The sequence below is a fragment of the Gossypium arboreum genome, chromosome 10 (genome assembly GCF_025698485.1).
Source record: "Gossypium arboreum isolate Shixiya-1 chromosome 10, ASM2569848v2, whole genome shotgun sequence".
Taxonomy (NCBI): Eukaryota; Viridiplantae; Streptophyta; class Magnoliopsida; order Malvales; family Malvaceae; genus Gossypium; species Gossypium arboreum.
In genome coordinates, this window is record NC_069079.1 from 29,830,355 (window position 1) to 29,850,300 (window position 19,946).

General features: G+C 35.8%; 1 non-coding gene across 1 annotated transcript; it reads right to left on the bottom strand.

The window, feature by feature from the left end:
- Nucleotides 1–19,483: 19,483 nt before the first annotated feature.
- LOC128283163 (small nucleolar RNA R71) lies at nt 19,484–19,590 on the bottom strand. Its single transcript, XR_008273505.1, has one exon. It is a non-coding gene; the product is annotated as a small nucleolar RNA R71 (small nucleolar RNA).
- Between the last annotated feature and the right edge of the window lie 356 nt (nt 19,591–19,946).

Consider the following 19,946-nt stretch of genomic DNA (forward strand, 5'->3'; position numbering starts at 1 on the left):
TTTTAGTGCCTATTTATCATTCCTTTGATCTTAACCTAAATGACAACTCCCATTCTCCATATTTCAACCGAATTATTCATAACATCAAGACTAAAATTTTTGCACCTTGAACTTCATACATTTATAAAAACTTTCATAACTCATTCGCCCCTATCAAGAACCATTTAACATGCAAGGAAAATAATCATAGAGGAAGAAATTAACATTCTAAATAAACTCAATTTTTGACCGAATGTACAAGGTGCCTCTAAACTACTCATCCAACAATCTTTACCCCATTCTAGTCGTTCCCCTATTGTTCCATACAACATGAAAATAACCTCTAATTCTAACACTTAATCATTCGGCATATTGCCCAAATCAACATAAGAAATCTCAACTTTCTTGACATTACCAAGAGTGCATCCACAATTTAACTTAGCATATTATAAAACCAAATCAACAATTTCAAAGCTTACCTCCTAATAGCTAAAGATGAATGCCGAATTGATCTAGGTAAATTTTCCCTTCTTTTTCATCTTTGTTTCGGCTTTGAGAGAGGTAGGAGAAGAAGATGAACACCATCCTCTTTCTTCTCTTTTATTTAATTCATTTTATTACAATTATTAAATCATTTGTTAATATAAAATTATTTTAAATTTGAATTAGTGAAGCATTATCATTTCTTGGCCGGCCACTATGTTTATTATGGGTAAATTGACATGCAAAACCACTCTTTTCAATGCATGTACTAATAGACCATTGTAAGATTAACCTATCACTTTCCAACAATGTTTCATGTAAGTCCATTTTAATAAATTCACATAAAAATGATCAAATTAATGCATGAAACTTTCACACATGCATTTACTCACATCATAAACACAGAATATAACTTTTAATTACTTATAAGACTCGGTTTCGTGGTCCCGAAACCACTTTCTGACTAGGGTCAATTTAGGGCTGTCACATAAATCCCCCGTAATATAAACTCATGGAGTGTTTTCAGGATTACCAGTCCAGGCTAAATCCCTTATAGTGACAAATAACCTTAATGAGCTCGGGTCTGAATTACCAGTCCAGGCTAAATTCAGACCCTAATCGGATTACCCGTCTGAGCTAATTCCTTAATGTACACATATTCTTCAGGAGACTTGATCATTCAAGGAAAACCCGTTCGGGCTAGATCCTTTCTATATTTGAGATCAACAGATTACCTGTCTGGGCCAAACCCTTTTTTGCAACACATGCAGGATCTCAAGTCACGTAAGCCATGGTTTTTCCATCGAATTTCCCTTTTAACTTCAACTGAGACATTTATCATCTTTTCATTATTTTTATTAACACATTTCATAGATTTTCATGCCATCATTATATAAAACTATCTAACATTCATAAAACATGCATTTAGGCATATTATGAGTTTACTTTAAGTTATTTGAACTTACCTGGTATTTGTGTCGATTTCGCATTTTGGTTATTCTGAAACATTTCATTTTCCTTGATCGACCTCTGAAATTTGTTTCTTGGGGTCTATAACAATAAAAATGAATTATCAATATCTCAAATTATTCTTTTTGAGCCTAAATTTCATCCCCAGACAAAATGACTGTTTTGCCCTTAACCTTTCACATTATTTATGATTTAATCCCTAGGCTCGTAAAATGATATACATGCAATTCTTTGGTTACCCAAGCCTATTCGAATGCATTATAAACTCATACTAGCCCAAATGTTTCTCTATTTCACATTTCTACCACATATTTTGTACCTTTTGCAAAAACATCCTTTTAGGGGCTTTTCATGAAAATCACTTAGGAGAAGATGTTTAACACACATCTAACTTTCATATTCCCCCATAAAACATCAAAGAACAAACATGTCACACATGGGTCACTTTTTATACATGAACCCTAGCTTAAAATATAGGTGGAAATGGAGAGAACATGTTATAAGGATCTCAACAATACAAAGAACATTAAAAACGGGGTTAGGAGTCACTTACTATTGAGCTTGAAAATGTTGAAAACCCTAGCTATGGAGGGCTTGAGAATTTTGGCTGGTACAAGGGAGAAGATGGCTGATTTTTGCCTTCATTTTCCCTTTTTATTGATTTTATTACCAAATGACCAAAATGCCCTTCCTTACTGAACTTCCAAAATTTTCCATGTATGCCCATTTTTGTCCAAAAACTTAGAAATTTGGAAAATTTCTATTTAAGACCTTTTAATTTATAATTAAAAGCAATTTCATGCAAATTGTTTCTAGAACCCAAGTTTTACAAATTATTCGATTTGGTCCTTATTTTCCAATTGGACACCTTACTCGTAGAATTTCTTCATGAAACTTCAACACATGCATATTTTCATATTCTAGGCCTCATAATAATCATAAAAAAAAATTTCAATTTCAGATTTGTGGTCTCGAAACCACTGTTCCGACTAGGCCCTATTTCGGGATGTTACACTTGGACATGTATTAGGTAATTTTAATGTTTTATAGCCAAGGTTAAAAGTGTAATTTAGTAATTAGTAAAATAAAGAAAACCAAAGATACCATCTTTTAGTCATCTTCTTCTACCGAAAAATAAAAGAGAGAGACCTCCATGGAAGCTTTCTAGGGTTCGACTACTTTATTGTTAAATTGGTGAGTGATTTTTGTCCTGTTTTTAATGATTTCTATGTTTTGAGATCATTGCAGCTTAATTTAGCTAGCTCAGGGACTAATTTACAAAATTGTGAAAGGTTTAAGGTTTTACCATTGATGAATATGTGTGACTTGTGATGTTTGATGATAGAAAATAAATGGTTGTTGTTAGATAAATAACATTTGTAAAGTGATTTTTTGTAAAATTGCCAATTAGGGATTAGATTGTGAAATGTGTAAATTTTGTGATTATATTGTGAAATAAATGAAAAATATGGGCTGTTATGGGTCTATATGAAATTCAGCTAGCATGGGTAGGGACCTAATTGCATGAATTTGTATTTTTATGAGCTAAGGACTAAATTGTAAATATATTGAAATGTTAGGGACAAAAGTGTAATTTTTCCATAATATGCATTTTGGGCTAAATTGAATAGAATGAATAATGAATAGATTGAATTTGATATTATATAGATCAAGAAAAATAAAGTTCAGATCTAGATTGGAGGGAAAACAAAGTGTTGGATTAATCGATTCATTCCGTCGTTTTTGTGAATCGAGGTAAGTTTGTATGTTAAGAAGCATTACTTTAATTGTGTTTCTAAATTTTTTATATTTGAATTGTTGATGAATATGATTGTACAAAAATGTTCGACTAAGATTCGGTAATGAGAATTCCCAGTTGAACCTTAGGAATAAATTAGGATACAAATGACATGTCATTAAGGGTTATGTGATTTGGGTGCTAGTCCGTACGTCCTACTGGTGGCTGAGTTACTCGGCTTGTGTTGCGGATTCTAGTCAGCTTGTGTGAGCAGCACCGTGTAGCTATGTCATGATCGTCAACTTGTGTGAGCAGACCCGTTGATAGCTCGAGAGTGAACATTATATGTGATATGAGATTGAGATAGCTTCGGCTATGTATTGGCACTTAGTGTGTGAGATTCCCGGGTACCTGATAGTATTCCAAATGGTTCAATAGGTATATCAAGGATATGGATGAGTATGAGATTAATAAGAGCTTGTACATGTATGTACGTGAACTATACAATCATAAAATCGAAGAAGTTGATGGAAATTGTGTTTAATCCTTGGGTTGAATATATGTATTAAGTTATGCTTCAAAGTTGAATTGCATTATATGATGTTTATGTTATTGAATTGTTGGTTGGTAAGTTTTACTTACTTAGCATACGAGTTCACTAAGCTTTGTAGCTTACTCTATTAATTTTTTGGTGTTTTATAGTGATTATCAAAGCTTGCTCGGATTTAAGAGTCATCGGGGATCTCATCACACTATCAAGCTATTACTTTGGTACTTTTGAACTTATGTAATTTGGTTATATGGAATGTATAGGAGTTATGGTCATTTTGGTATATAGTTTGGTAATAGGTTTAGCCATTTGAGTTGGCTTATAAATGATGAATGGTTTTTTATGTGTATAGCCATGTGATTTGGCTTATTTTAGTTGATTTGGTTGTGTATATATATATGTGCAAATGGCCTTTGTTATGCATTTGGTAATTATCATGTAAATGCTTATGGTGAAAGCTTCTTTATGAATTGGTAATTTGAGTATCAAATAGTTGATAATTGAGAATTAGTATGCATGTGATTTTAGGTAAAGTGATGTATAAATGAAAGTGACTATTTAGGCAATTTGAGAATGTGAATTTGGTGTGAATTTGGTATGAAATTGAATGACTATTTGTTATACTTGTAAGTCATATGGTTGATAGTATGGATTTAGCATGAATTAGGCTTGGTTGAGATTGGTTGGAATGCCTATTTATACCATATTATATGCCTTTGGTTTAGTGTAGGTGATTGCAATTTGGGTGAGAAAAATGGCTCGGTAAATAGCCTATTTTTGTCCACACGGGAAGAGACACGGGTGTGTGTCTCAGCTGTGTGTGACACATGGTCAGGTGACACGGTTGTGTGTCCCCTGGTGTTTAATTAGAAACCAAGTTAGTATGCTCCACACGGCCCAACACACGGGCGTGTGACTTGGCCGTGTAGTATAAGTTAGAATACCCTACAGGTTTGGCATGGCCTAGCACACAGCCTAGCACACGGGTGTGTTAGGCCATTCCGAAGGGCACACGGATTGGTCACACGGGCATGTGGTTTGTCGTGTGACTGAAGTCAGGGAGTTACATGGGGACGGACATGTGCTGAGACATGGCCATGTGATCCCATTTCGAATGTCCACTCGGCTTGTGACATGGGCGTGTATTTGGCCTTGTGAGACACACGGTCGGGCCACACAGGCCTATGTTCCCTGTATTTTGAAAAACTTTCTAAGTTTTCTAAAAGTTTCCTAAGTTATCCGTTTATTCCCAAACCATTTCTAAAGCATGTTTTGGGCCTCGTAGGCTCGTAATAGGGGCGTTATAAATAATTGTAAATGTTTTATATTTATAATGGAAAAATGTATGGGAAATGTGTGTTTATTTGTGAAATAAGTTTGGTAATGCTCTGCAACCTTATTCCGGCAATGAATACGGGTGCGGGGTGTTACGCAAACCCGAGTCAGCTTCGATTTAGCAGTGCATAGAACAAAAGGGACTTTATATTACATTCATTCTGATTTTTGGGGTCCATCTTTTAACATCCCAAAAGGAGATAATAAATATTTCCTAACTTTTATTGATGATTACTCCAGAAAAGTTTGGGTTTATTTCTTGAAATAGAAAAGAAAAAGTCTTCGAAATTTTCAAACAGTGGAAGACACTATTAGAAAAACAAATCAGAAAATCCATGAAGAAGTTGAGAACAGATAATGGTGTTGAGTTTTTTTTGTCAGAGTTTAGTGATTTTGCAAACGGGAAGGAATTGAAAGACATCGAATCATTGTTAGAATTCCACAACAGAATGAAGTTGCAAAAAGAATGAGCAGAACCTTGCTAGAAAAGGCTTGATGCATGCTTTCTAACGCAGGTTTAGGGAAGGAATTTTGGGCTGAAGCTGTAAACTTAACAAGTTATTTGGTAAATCGATCTCCTTATTGAGCATTGAATGGTAAAGTTCCAAAGGAGATATGGTTAGGTAATCCTCCAAATTAATCAAATATTAGAATTTTTGGTTGTCCTACTTATGCTAAAGTTAGCTAGGGAAAGCTTAAACCAAGGGTCATTAAAAGCATCTTTTTGGGATATGCTGCTAGTACAAAAGTTTTTAAGTTGTGATGTTCAGAATCTGAAAAGATAATTGTTAGCAGAGATGTTACGTTTGATAAATCTACTATGTTTTGATAACAAAATAAGACTTTTAATTTTAAAGACACAACAAATTAGAGTGTCTCGAGCAAGGTGGAGTCAAAAGCAAAAATAAGAAGGTGACGACATAACGAGCAAATGCCTAACATCGCAATGACGTGACGAATAGAGGTCTTGTTGATACGTCATATTCGTAACAGGTTTTAGAAATTTATAATTAATCGTTCTTGAAACTAACTATTATCACAATGAAGGCAAGTGTACCTATCGAACAGTAGTATAGCTTTAGCAAGACCAGATTGTCGAACCCAAAGGAACCAAGAGTACTAGTAATTACTTTCTTTTTATTTTCTAGCCTAAAAATTAAAGGATTTGTTTATCTAAACTACTTAACTAAACTAAGGGTGCACAGAGAGAAAATTGGGAAAAAGCCAATTGATTAAGACAATACCCAAGGAAAAATCCACCTAGACTTCACTTGTTATTTGACTTTGAATCAGACAATTTATTCATTTGACTTGATCCGTAGAAATCCCTAAGTTTTATTATTATCTCTCTTGAGACTAATAACGTCTAACTCTACGTTGATTAATTGAAATCTCTTTCTAATTAATGCCCTAGTGTTGCATTAACTTGATCTATGGATCCCTTTATTAGGTTTTACCCTAATCCGACAAAATCTTGTCACCCTATCTCTAGGCTGCAATCAACTCCGCTTAACTATGACAAATTTACTCTTAGACAGAGACTTTTTCTCTTCTGAATAAGCGCATTAACTTGAATCAATATCCTTGAATATTAAAACAAGAATTAAGAACACATAATTAAGAACAAGTCAAATATTTATCATACAATTCAGATAATAATAACAAGACCCGTCTTAGGTTTCATTCCTTTTAGGGTTTAGTTCATAATTATAAAAGAAAAAATCTCAGAATAATAATGAATACAAAACATATAGAAAACCCCAAACCCTTGAATGGAAATTAAAGGGAGATCTTCAGTCTTGACGATAAATTCGGCTTCTGAGATGGACCAATCGGCTTCATTTGAGTAATTCCTTGTCTCCTACTCCGTATGTCTCTTCTAAGTGCCTCCTCAAGTGTTTAAATAGGCTTTAGAATACCTAAGAGCCCTCAAAAGTGGACTGTTCCGAATAGGACTATACTCGGGCTTGGCAGGGACACGCCCGTGTGCGATTGCTCTTGCCCGTGGTCAAGGCAGTTGAATAGGCATGGGCGTTTAGTCTACCCGTGTAAGTCATGCTTTGATCTTGCCAATTGGACACGGCCGTGTGACATGCCTGTGTGAGGAAGTCCAAGCCGTGTTGATTTCCCATGTGGGTTCATTTTCTCAGTTTTCGGCCCGTTTCTAGCTCTTTTTACTCTCCTATACTCACCTAAGTATAAAACATGAAATTAAAGAATTAGGAGCATCGAATTCACCAAATCCAAGGAGAAATCATCCATAAATGTGCTAAGCATGGGATAAAAATATGTATAAATTACGGTTTATCACTTGTCCCAATAAAGTGTCTCACAATGTCACGCCGACACAAAAAATTTCTAATTTTTGCTTGTTTTAAGCTGTTTTGGATTTGTTTGGGCTTTCATCCGACCCTTAGGTCCCCTCACCATATCAGTTAACTAATTATAAGTTGGCTCGTGAAAGGAAAAGGCAAGAAATCCGACCACCACAAAAATATTGTGAAGGAAACCTAGTGGCTTATGCTCTAAGTGTTGCCGAGAGCATTGTTTCAACCAAACCTTTGTGTTATTATGAGGCAGTTCAAGCCTTCGACTCCAGCCAATGGTTCGTTGCAAAGGAAGAAGAGATGAAATCACTTCAAAAGAATGAGAATTGGAGGCTAGTTAAACCACCCATCAGTAAAGGAATCATTGGTTGCAAATGGGTGTTTAAAAAGAAGGAAGGTTCAGGTCCTAATAACACTAGGTACAAGGTAAGACTAGTTGCAAATGGCTACAATCAAGTGAAGGGAATTGATTTTCATGATGTTTTCTCTCCCTTTGTGAAACATACATCAATTTGAGTGCTTTTGGAATTTGTTGCATCAAATAATCTTGAGTTAGAGCAGTTAGATGTAAAGACTACTTTCCTTCACAGTGACCTTGAGGAGGACATCTACATGCAATAGTCAGAAGGCTTCAAATTTGAAGGTAAAAAATATTATGTTTGTCTTTTACAAAAGTCTTTGTATGGTTTGAAGCAGTCTCCTCGACAGTGGTATAAAGAGTTTGACTCCTTCATGTTGAGTACTGGTTTTTCCCGAAGTAAGTATGATAGTTGTGTTTATCTACAACGTCTTGATGATGATTCTTTTATATATTTATTACTCTATGTTGATGATATGTTAATTGCAGCTAAGAATCTATTTGATATTTGTTGTCTTAAAACTATGCTTAACTCTAAGTTTGAGATGAAAGATTTAGGTGCAGCAAAGAAAATTTGGGGGATGGGAATTTTAAGTGTAACACCCTATACCCAACTTGGTCTCCAAGCCCGAATATCAGGATGCTACACCACCGTCTCATGTTAGACACAACAAGTAAAAGCTCATTCTAAACGAAATGACTTCCATTTTAGTATTGGTATAGGTTTTAAGTCAGTCATACTGTTAACATCATTGTTACATGCTAAACATACATCAAATAGTCTTATAATAATAATAATAATAATAATAATAATAATAATAATAATAATAATAATAATAATTAAATATGCATAAGGTCTATTTGGCAAAATCCAAAAACTAACTACGTAGGTATCGAAACTGAAGGTGAGGTATCGATAATTCTCTCAAGTGGTATTGATATTGTTGGGAAAATTAAAACCAAAACTGCTTACTGTTTCTCGTTTAAAAACCCAAACCTCGAAAATTATCACTACCTCGGCCAAAGTAATGATATTTCTACCTTGAGCATCGATACTTTTTATTGGGTATCGATACCAAATTACATTATTGCCTCCCTACATGTTCCAAAATCACAGAGGTATTATTTTTACAACATGAATATCGATACCTCTGCTCCAAACCAGAAAAATACAACATACTTGAGCATATAAATCATTCCAACATGCACCAATCCTTCATGCCATCATATCATCATTACATAAATATCAAAATGACTATTATAATAGTCTCAAACATCGAAAATAAGTCCGAAAAATAATCAACATCATACGAAATGAATCTCATAAACCTAGGAACAAATAGTCTATGAAGACATCCAAAACATCATGGCAAATATCAGCAAAAGTCTACCACATTGCCTTATTCTCGAAATGAAAACAAATAACAATAAGACCTATGAAATAACAGAAAAGGAATTGCTTGGAATCACCCCTCAAAATCACACCGCTCACACTAGCACACAGTAATTTGCAATGGTTTTAAAAGGAGTGGGTGAGCTTAACAAGCTCAGTGAATGCCTAAAACAACTATCATGCAAACATTTCATCAAGCATTAGTGAAACATATCATAATTATAGCAACCTTAACTTAGTTGACATATTTTACTTCACATGCATATTCGATAGTTTATTTACAGAATCAGTACATGCATATTCATGTAAACGTCACAATTCACAATCACATTAATAGATAATTTGAGATAATTTGCCATTTGAGTTATGAAACGTAAAAGTGGGCATTACCACCACTCATCGGATACACGGATCTCCAACACACCACATAGACTCATAGGGTCAAACATGTCCCGTAAGTGAAGAATTAAACTAACACTCTCCAACACACCAAACATGTCCCGTTGAATGGAGCTTAGATCACATTTCCTTATCTCTCCAAACATGTCCCAGGGCCTTAATGCCCAAATCACATAAACATTGATGCGTGATATTTGTAACAGGTTTTAAAGATTTATAAATGAAATGTTCTTGAGACTAACTTAGTATCACGATTAAGGCAAGTGTACCTATCGAACAGTAATATGGTTCAACAAGACCGGATTGTTGAACCCAAAGGAACTATGAGTACTAGTATTTCCTCAGACAGACCACTGGCACCCAATCTCTTTACTAGATTGGACCACGGGTCGTCACTCCTACATCCAAGATGTAACACATCCCCCCGCGAGAAGGAAGGGAGGTGGTTATTAGGATAACCCAATTATGGTTCTGGATCAAGGTTTTCCAATGGGTGCTGCCCTTGTCATACTGATCTGGAAAGAGTGCTTTTAGGTGGGATGACTAAATGAAATATCTCATGGGCATGATGAATTCCAACAGGCCTCTCATCTCTAAGAGGTTTGTAAAGGTTTGTTCTTAGGATGCCTTGTAGAAAGATATGTAGGAGGAACCAAGACCAATACCTTACCCTCTTCCCGGACCGGGACAAGTAAGGCAGCACATAGGGCTAGGGAGGAATGAATTCGCTTAGTCCTATGAAAAAAAGCTTCCTATGATTTTCTGGTATGGATGAGCTTCTAGGAAATCTGCCAGAGCCCTTCCCTTCACAGATTTCTTGAATAGATATTCTCTCCAATTAAGAGAATAACAGAGACCATTTGGTCAATCGACCTGATAACATTGGTCTTTTCATTAAAAACTTGAGAGGGTCTGCTCTTGAGATTAACTTGATCTGATTGCTAAGAAAGAGTAGCGTAGCTTTTTGCAGCAAAGACCCCTCATCTTTTTGCAAAAAGCCGCTCCACAGTGGCTTTGTCTCATTGTCTATCTCGTAATTATTCGATTCCGTCTGAATTAGCTCCTCCTGCTCCTCCTTCTCCTTCGTAACCTTCATCGTCGTTGGTCCTTCTGCACTGCTCTTGATACGTCACCGTACCTTTTCAATGAAATCTATGCCTTCGTTGAAAAAGTATTTTTCGCGGGCTACTCTAACGAATAACGAATCAGAAAGAAAGCTCGACCAAGGGTGCGCTTTTAAAGCACATTAATCAGGCTGTGAAGGTCACAGTGGCGTGGCTATGAGACCCAGATTAAACGTAGGAATTAGTGCTGGAAGCCCTAATAAATAGTAAGCAGAAAATTGAAAGTAGCCCCATATGAATAAGCTCAAGATAGCCAAGATGTATGGAGTAGAGCTAGTCTAAGACAAGACAGACCGATCTCTATTCTCCTGCTCGCGTTTACAAGGTTTCCCACTCACTCTATTGAGTTACAGCCCTTGTTGGGTTCTGCAAGGAAGTGTATAGGGACTACGGCTGAGAAGGCTATCTGTTGTGAAGTTGGCTACTGGCTTTTCTCTTTCCGAACGAATTCAGTTTCATTTAGTAACAGTCAAGTAACAGTTAATGAGAATTGGAAAGGCTAGCTTGTAGATTGGTCTTCATTGGACACTATCTGGCCGGTGAGTTTTAGTGAGTGTTCAGTTATTGTTTCAGTGATCTTGCTTGGTCAACAATTTGGAGAGTTTGCTTTTATCAGAGAAGAAGAAGGGAGTCAAAAGAGGAAGCGGTTAAAATTGATCACAGCTGAGTCAAAAAAGGAACTATGAGTACTAGTATTTACTTTCTTTTTATTATTTAGCCTAAAATTTAAGAGGTTTGGTTGTCTAAACTAATTACTAACTAAGAATGCACAGAAAGAAAAACTTGGGAAAATACTTTTTGGGAAAATTCGATTGATTGAGACAATACCTAAGGACAAATCCACCTAGACTTCACTTGTTATTTGACTCTGAATCAGATGATTTATTCATTTGACTTGATCTGGAGAAATCCCTAAGTTATATCATTATCTCTCTTAAGACTAATAACGTTTAACCCTAGGTTGAATAATTGAAATCTCTTTCTAATTAACACCCTAGAATTGCATTAACTCGATCTATGGATTCCCTTATTAGGTTTCACCCTAATTCGGCAAAATCTTGTCACCTTATCTCTAGGCGTGCAATCAACTCCGCTTAATTATGACAAATTTACTCTTAGACAGGGTCTATTCCTCCTCTGAATAAGAGCTTAACTTGAATCAATATCCTGGAATATCAAAACAAGAATTAAGAACACATAATTAAGAACAAGTCAAATATTTATCATCCAACTCAGATAATAATAACAATATATGTCATAGGTTTCATTCCCCTTAGGTATTTAGGGGTTTAGTTCATACTTATGAAGGAAAACATCTCAAAACTATAAAGATAACAAAACATTAGAAAACCCAAAACTCCAGAAGGAACTTGAAGGGAGATCTCCAGTCTTGATGATGAATCTGACTTTTAGGATGGATCAATCGGCTTCTCTTGAGTAATTCCTTGCTTCCTACTCTGCGTTCCCCCTCTTCTCCTCTTCTAGGGAGTATTTATAGGCTTTGGAATGCCTAAGAGCCCTCAAAAGTGGCCTTTTCTGAATAGGACTCTGCTTGGGCTCGACAGGGATACGCCCGTGTGCGATTACTTCAGGCTATGGTCAAGCCTGTTAAATAGGCACGAGCATGTGGTCTACCCGTGTAAGTCGTGCTTCGATTCTGCCAAATTGACACGACCATGCGGTCTGCCCGTGTTAGGAAGTCCAGGCCTGTTGATTTCGTACGTTGGCCCATTTTCTCCGTTTTTGGCCCGTTTCTCGTTCCTTTCACTCTCTTATCCTCACCTAAGTATAAAACATGAAATTAAGGCATTAGGAGCATCGAATTCTCCAAATTTAAGGATAAATCATCCATAAAATGTGCTAAGCATGGGATAGAAATATGTATGAATTACGGTTTATCAAATACCCCCACACTTAAGCATTTGCTTGTCCTCAAGAAAAATCCTCAACTTATAATCAAAATAAATTCTTATCAACTTATAATTCTCATCAATAATATCTCAAACTAATCTGTAGGTAATCATACATTGAAAATTCAACTGACAGAACATCAAAGTTTCAAACCTTCCAAGTTGAGCATTTTATCATGAAAACATAGGTGTCTCCCCTTATCTAAGTAATTACCTTTGATTCAAAATATCACAGAGTTTCACATCCTCACTAAAGATTCACTCAAATCATTTGAGGTGTTTAAGGACAATAAATGAAGCACTCAATAGTCAATAATGAAAAGTCATTACCATAGGCTTGCATGAAAATCAACTCTCCACCACTATAAATTGAGATGAAACATCAATCAAAAGGTCATTAGAGGGTTGTAACGTGGCTTTGGTTAGAGGGTGTGGTCACAAACTGAAAGAAAGGGTTAGAATCGAGATTGAATTGAAAAATTTCCTAACTAGAAAAATGACTAGTCATCAATTACGTACAACAAAGCTTTTTCTCAGAATATGGAATCTAACTTCTTTAGCTCAGAATATCACTACTATTAATATGTATACATGTATTATATATATTTTAAGAACAAGTGAAATTACAAAATAGAATAAAACATAGCTAAGCAACTATTCCAACTCAAATCTCGACAAAAATAGGGATCAAATTAATTTAGGGGATTTCAACAATAATGTGTTATGAGTTAATATTGAGGGTAAATCAATGAATGGGTTGTTAGGCTCAAGGGGGTTCACTAAGGGTTAATTGTGAAGGTAGGCTTTTATGGAGAAATGGTTTAAACCTAAGTGCCTTTATCATTTTGACATATCAAATCAAATGGTGTGGTCTTAACATGCATAATCAAGCAAGTTCTAGAATAACAATTTAATAATAGCGCACTCATATTGAAAGTGAGCATGAAAGAAATAATAAATGCTCTAAAGGCTCAAAATCTCACAAAAAATTATGACTTTTTGATGTTTAAACTTGTGAATTCCTACTCAAAATAATACCTAAACTTGGGGAGACAACCTAAAAGTTTTTAATTCTTCAAAAACAACATATCATGTTTGATTCCCTAATGTCTTAAAGTTTAAACAATCAATGCATAAATGCCTATGTTTTAATTCAAGATATATTAATAAAAATTATAGACTAATTGGAATTCAGTCTAATAATGATATGAGAAGATCGCATGAGAATAAAACAAAATTCAGGGATTTTTTCTGATATAAAAGACCCCCTACACTTAAGATGTACATTACCCTCAATGTACAAAGGTAGATATATTGAAAAAGATAGATTTATAATCATAAGATAGGGAGGGAAGTGAAACTTCTTGAATGATGAATGAATTCCTTGAACTGGAGTTTTGGAGAATAATCGGCGTGAGAGTGGAGGGGAATCTCCGGTGGTGGTAGAGTTTTATTAGTCCATAAGTCCTGCGCCAAAAGAATATTATATGGTGGTAGCTATGGTCGTGGTCAAGCAGGACATGGCAGTCGTGGAGAACCTTTCCTGGTGGAGTTTTTAGTTCCTATGTGATGATGAGCTGAGGTGCACTTTATAACTGTGACAGAATCAAGAACTATTTTAGGAAATATAAGGAAGCATAATTACTTGTAATGGAATAGCTGAAATTGATAATTGTAAAATAAAAATTATAAAATCTAATAGAAATAAGCTTAAAGTAAAAAGAAAAAGTAGTCTTAAAATAGAATAAAAATAAAAACATAAAATAAAGGGACAAAACGGACCAAATCAAGAAGATGACAAGGCCTAAGCCTTTCCACACGGGTTGCTCACACGCTCGTGTCTTTCGAGGGTGTCGACCAAGGGCTTTCACGATTCACACGGCCTGGTAATCACGTCACACGGCCGTGGCACACGGGCGTGTCCCTTTTCTCAAAGAGTTGTATTTTACACGGAAAAGGATACCTAGGGAGGAAGAAAGCCAATCCAAAGCCTATATAAACACCCTAAGATGACTTAGAAAGGGGCCCTATTCCAGAACTTCTCTGGAATATATAACCACATGCTAGGAATTACTTGAAGGAAGCCAGACGATCCATCCTAAAAGCCGGAGCTACTCCAAGACTGAAGATCTCTCTCAGAATTCCTTCAAGGGTTTTAGAGTTTTCTTTATGTTTTGTTATTTTCATTCTTTTAAGATGTACTCTTATCTTATTATGAACTAAACCCCTTAGATACCTAAGAGGGTCGAAACCTATGATGGATCTTGTTATTATTATCTGAACTGTATGATAAATACTTGATTTGTTCTTAATTATGTGTCTTAATGCTTTAGTTAATATTTCGGGTATTAATTCATGATTTGATGTGCTTATGTAGAGGAGAAAAAGTCCCTGTCTAAGAGTAGATTTGGCATAATTAAGCAGAGTTGATCGAACGCCTAGAAATAGGGGTACGAGATTTTGCCGGATTAGGGTGAAACCTAATATGAGAGTTCATAGATCGATTTACTGCTTCCCTAAGGGTTTTAATTAAGAAAGAAATTTCGATTAATTCAACTGAGGTTTAGACGCTATTAGTCTCGAAAGGGATAATAACATAGGTTAGGGAGTCTCACGGATCAAGTCAAGTGAATAAATCTTCTGGTTCAGAGTCAGATAACAAGTGAAATCTAGGTGGATTCCTCCTTAGGTGTCGTCTTTATAAAATTAATTTTCTTCAAGTCTTTTTCCAACTCTTCTCTTTACTGTAGTTTAATTAGTTAATTAGTTTAGTTAATTAGTTTAATAAACAACCCCTCTTTATTTCTAGGTTAGATAATAAAAAGATAGTTATTACTAGTACTTTTGGTTCCCTTGGGTACAATATCCCGATCTTGCAATTACTATACTATTGTTCGATAGGTGCGCTTGCCTTTTCGTCATGATAATAGTTAGTGTAACACCCCAAACCCGTGACCGTCACCGGAGTTGACCACGTGGTGTTACCGGGCTTACTTCCTTATTTCGTCTTGGAAATATTTAATTTACATTCGAGGCAGGCTAGCTAAGCTGCGTCCTTTGTCACCTTAAAAGAAATCATATCTCGAGTTCCCGAACTCGAAAATCAGTTCTGTAAATTTTCCCTGAAACTAGACTCATAATCCCATCTACAAATTTTTTTCTATAATTTTTGGTCTAGCCAATTAGTACAGTTTATTAGTTAAAGTCTCCCCTGTTTTAGGGTTCGACTACACTGACCTTTGTGCACTACAACTTGAATATCTTCCTGTAAAGGGCTCCAACACTTATGCCGTTTGTTTCTAGAGAAACTAGACTCACAAGGGAATCTGTACATATAGAGCATGACTTCTAATTCTCCCTGGTTAATTTATAGTGAATTTTCAAAGTCGGAGCAGGGGATCCAGAAACCGTTCTGGCCCTGTTTCGCAAAAACCTGAATATATCTTAAAATACAGCTCATATGGTCTTTTTGTTTCGTCCATATGAAAATAGATTCATCAAGGTTCAATTTCATAATTTATTCATTATTTAATTCTACTTCTACTATTTTTAGTGATTTTTCCATCTCACCTCACTGCTGCTGGCAGCATCTATTACTAAAGCAAACAATGACTATTTCATAATTCTTCCTTGGCCAACTATTTCATCATACATAATACAAACTATGGCCACCTTATCAAAATTAAGGTTTCTAAGGCTCGTGACTATAGGTTTTAGAATCACACTCAACCGACCACATAGGCCATTTTCGCATGGCTTAAAGTTTACAACCCAAAACTCAACAAAACAAAATAGCCTATACATGCCAAATGTTCTCCTAGTTCAACTACGAAGACAATACCAAAAGAGTTCCAGCCGGTGTGATGACTTCAACGACGGTTCCGAAACGCATAAGCGAGACGGATCCAAAGGACCTAAAATGGGTGACAAGAGAACACAGTGAGTTTATAACTCAGAAGTCCTAAGCATTCAACAATCATCCATCAATAAAATTATCACAACATGAAACAATAAGCGAGGTTAGGTACTCCATCCATGTCGAAACTATACCATAATTCCTCGGACCTTTCGGTTCAATCTCATACCAAGTCATACATCCACATTTCATATTCTATTCAATAAGATATTTGAGGCATTTTTACACACCAACTCATTTTCACCACAATCATACAATTGCAATCATCACATAGATTTAAAGCTTACCAAGCTCATCCCCGAACATGAACATAGTGCCTATTCGCCATGAGCTCAAGGTACTTACCCAATCCGCTGTCCGTGATTAACTCGATAGTGTCGCACACTCAGTGCCAATAGTGATGCAAAAGCATATATTGAGTCCGCACACTTAGTGCTATATATATATTCAGCTCGCACACTTAGTGCTATATAATCAAACTCGCACACTTAGTGCTGTACAAATTTTAAACCCGCACACTTAGTGCCAATCTTGTCACCGTGCCCATTTAGACCCGCACACTTAGTGCCAAATCAACAACTCAATACATCACACCTCTTTTCTTTTCATTCAATACTTTCATCACCACATACATACATGTATATAAATTTATCATTCCTTTCGGCATAATTACATAGACATTATGTCTATTTAAATCAATACCAAATACATGCTTAGTGACTTACCTTGTGTTGGGCAAATAATTCCAAGTCGGCTACTCGTTGACCTTGATTTCCCTTTGTTGGGCGCCTCTCCTTTAGGATCTTGAGCTTAAACAAATAAATCAACTCATTCAATCGCTTGGGTACATATGTTGGTATCCACATTCTAATGATCATATAGCATGCGAACGACATGGTAAAATTTTATCTTGCTACCTTATGTTCTTGGCTATTCGCCAATAGCCTTATGCAATTTACTATTCTATCAATAATCCAATCGCACATACACGTATACATATTCGTATATTAGATAACCACCCTTACTAACCACCCATTTTAGTTGATTTCATACAATCAAAGGCAATATCATAATTGGGTATACTTATATAGCCGAATGTGCTAAAATTGATCTAACATCACCTATACCCTTGATTGAATGGCCGAATACTTATACTATCAATTATAGTATCGATTTTATTCTTTCAAACACATAGTCCCATTCGGCCCTAACCATCTACTTAACATATGTGTACAAATTCCATCTCAAGATTAGGAGTTGCAACTACAACTAGGTTACAACAATGCTCATCAATGACCGAATGCCTAAGCACAACTCTACTAAAAATTTATCCAACATCAACTTTGCCTTTCACTATTTTTTTTTCTAAACATCAAATACAAAGTAACTTACATGTATATATTAAACCAACCTTGCTAGCACAATATCCCTTAACCGAATATCATAAACCCAAGCCACATATATAGTTCATCAAGGCCTTTCATTGGCCACATTCGGCACCCCCTCCCCCATGAACAACCAAATCTCAACCTCCATTTAAAAGTATATGTACCAAGAGCTTCAACTACTTGGCCAAATACCAAGCCTCCAAACACCCAAATTTAATCCATGGAATGAATAGAACTTGAACTAATCACCTCATTTATATCTAAATTTCCAAGGATTTCAAAGTGCTTACCTCTTCCTAAGCATCAACCAAGCCGAATCATGCACAAAAGAAATCCCTTCTTCTTTCTCCTTCAAGTCACGGCAATGGAGAATAGAATGAGCAAATTTTTTTTTTTTTTGTTTTCCTTGTTCAATACACGGCAATGGGGAGGGGTAACCACACACACACATTTTTTTTTGTTTCTCTTCCTACTAACACCAATATAATAACAATTCTAACATCAACCATTAGCAAAACATGTTGGAAACATGTTCCCTTGCCCATAACCTTGTCATGGCCGGCCACTCACCTTAGGAAGTGGGTTATTTGACATGCAAGGACAACCATTTTCCCACATGTATTAATAGGCCACCTTACATTTGCCTAGCACATTTCTAAATTTTCTCACATAAGTCCTATTTGATAAAATTCACTTACAATTAACAAAATCCAAACATTCAATTTTTACACAAGCATATGTACATATAATGAGCATCAACTATGACGGTTAATTATTTTTATAACTCGGTTTAGTGGTCCCGAAACCACTTTCCGACTAGGGTCAATTTAGGGCTGTCACAGTTAGTCTAGGTTTGATCTCCATTATAAATATTTATTACTTGTTACGAATCATGCGGTCAAGTTTTTGGCGCCGTTGCTGGGGAACTAAAATATTAGGAATGCTAAATTTTTATTACTTTAGCCATTTATTTTTCTTGCAATTTAATTTTATTATTATTTATTAAGTTAGTTTTTCTTTCTCTTGGCAGGTTTTTATAGTTTATGACTAGAAGAAACCTATCGGGACCATTACTTTTTGACGAAGAAATCGATCGTACAGTTCGTAGAAATCAAAGAGAAATAAGGCGCATCTTAAAATACATGGAGAACGAGCAAAAAGACAATACTCAACCCCCAACTGAAGAGATGGCTGAAAGCCAAGACAATCAGCTACCTCCTGCAATTACAGCTAATCAAAATCCTGCTCCACGTACTATATATGATTATACTAATCCTTCTCTAACAGGAACTGAATCTAGCATAGTTAGACCTGCTGTAGCTGCAAATACTTTTGAATTAAATCTAACACTATTCAAATGATACAGCAGTTTGTTCAGTTTGATGGTCTGCAGGATGAAGATCCCAACGCTCACTTAGTAAATTTCTTGGAATTTTGCGATACATTCAAAATCAATGCGTCTCTGATGATGCCATTCATCTTCGGTTATTACCTTTTTCATTGAGGAACAAAGCTAAACAGTGGTTGAACTCATTACCACGAGGGTCAATTACTACTTGGGAACAAATGACCGAGAAATTTTTACTAAAATATTTTCCGCCGGCTAAATCGGCTAAATTACGTAATGATATCTCTTCTTTTGTGCAGATGGATTTAGAAACACTTTACGATGCATGGGAGAGATACAAGGACTTACTGAGAACGTGCCCTCACCATGGGTTACTGCTTTGGCTGCAAGTACAAACATTTCACAATGGTCTGAATCCTTCGACTTGGCAAATGGTTGACGCAGCTGCTGGCGGAACCATCAACAATAAAACACCGGAATATGCCTATGAGTTTATAGAGGAGATGTCACTTAATAATTATCAGTGGCAAGTCATGAGGACTAAGCCAATGAAAATAGTCGGCGTTTTTAATGTCGACTCAATTGTTATGCTGTCAAATCAGGTAGAACTTCTCAATAAAAAGATTGATGGTTTTCTTAGTTCTATGCAGGTACATCCAGTAATGAGGTGTGACTCAAGTGGAAGAGGTGTGCATACAGAATATCAATCCTTCAATCTCATAACCGAAG